This window comes from Etheostoma spectabile, chromosome 21 (assembly GCF_008692095.1).
Source record: "Etheostoma spectabile isolate EspeVRDwgs_2016 chromosome 21, UIUC_Espe_1.0, whole genome shotgun sequence".
NCBI classification, from domain to species: Eukaryota; Metazoa; Chordata; class Actinopteri; order Perciformes; family Percidae; genus Etheostoma; species Etheostoma spectabile.
The window spans coordinates 12,051,249-12,052,592 of NC_045753.1; the positions used below are offsets into that span (position 1 = coordinate 12,051,249).

The 1,344-nt window shown below is 38.6% G+C and overlaps 1 protein-coding gene across 45 annotated transcripts in view; it reads right to left on the bottom strand.

Annotated features, from left to right (window-relative positions):
* The window catches only part of LOC116670945 (ankyrin-3), a 152,702-nt gene that overhangs the window by 77,179 nt on the left and 74,179 nt on the right, over positions 1-1,344 (bottom strand). The window lies entirely within an intron of this gene.

Consider the following 1,344-nt stretch of genomic DNA (forward strand, 5'->3'; position numbering starts at 1 on the left):
TCTATCTATCTATCTATCTATCTATCTATCTATGGTAGGTAATACACTTACTATTGATAGTACCTAATACAACCCAACTTCAAAATATCTGAACTATCCCTTTAAATTGCAATCAGATTAAAATGAATGGGTCACTGTCTGAAAGCGGCTTAATGAGCAAAGGGCAATCTGATAACAACTTGTCAATTAAGGCATTTTAGCAAACGCTCGGCAGAGAGTTTAAGTGCTTGAGTAGGAGTTTCAGTGTCTCGCTCAATGAGAAATTGAGAGGAAACTTTGCTGCTAATGGTCACAAACCACAAAGAAAACAAGATGACACTAACTGCATCCTACTGCATACATATCCATTCACACAGGCAATATAATAAATGGCAGACACAGCAGAGGCTACTAGCAGTATCTCTGAATCATCAAAGAAAAGGAAAGATTTCTCACAAGTAAAACAACATGGAGATGATGTATGTGTGTGTTTTTGGTGTGTGTACACAGGCCTGTGTGTGTTTACGCAGGGCGCCGACCGTCTGGATAAAACTCAGCATCACTACACCCACACATCAAAACAGAAGCTCCCCTCAGAGATCGCACACACAAACAACCAAACGCACCCATGCTAGCGCACATTCAGAATCCGATCCACGAGCATGTGTGCACCACAGGCACTCAAACACCTTCAAATGCTTAAATGTAGTCTTTTTTTTATGAATTCCTAAAATCATAAGCCATCCCAAAGCACCAACCTTCTGTTTCATTTGCTTCATTATGGATTCAGGAAAAAGTCAGTTTAATGTCCTAAAAATACGACAGCAGCAGCAGCATGCAAAAAGGCAATAAAAGGTTTTTGATCTTTTTCTTCAAGCTTCAAATCTTGCAATGACACAGCAGAATTTCCTCTCATTGAAACAGAATTAGCTTTAAACATGATCACACAATCACACAAAACAAAGCCCAGGCAAGTTATTTTCATCGCAATGGAAATATAATTATTTAACCATCATTAGGGAAATAAATCACAACAAATATAGGACTGCTGATTATTTTTTACAGTTTGTACTGTAGTACAAAAATACAAAACCCTTGTGTCTTTTTTGCTTTTTAAACAAAGGATTTCTGATCTATTCTGTCTCATGCTATGCTGAACTGGGGAAATATGAATTATTAAACACTACGAGTTGCTTCAAACATGGATATATATTTCTCCGCATGAATAATTCAATCATGTCACCCGCTGGAGACTGAGAAGACGAGGATGAGGAAAGAAGGAGAACAGCGAGACATAGTGGGGAGGAGGAGGAAGACAATAGAAGGAATGATGAAGGAGAAGAAGGAGAGAGGAGGAGGAAAAGG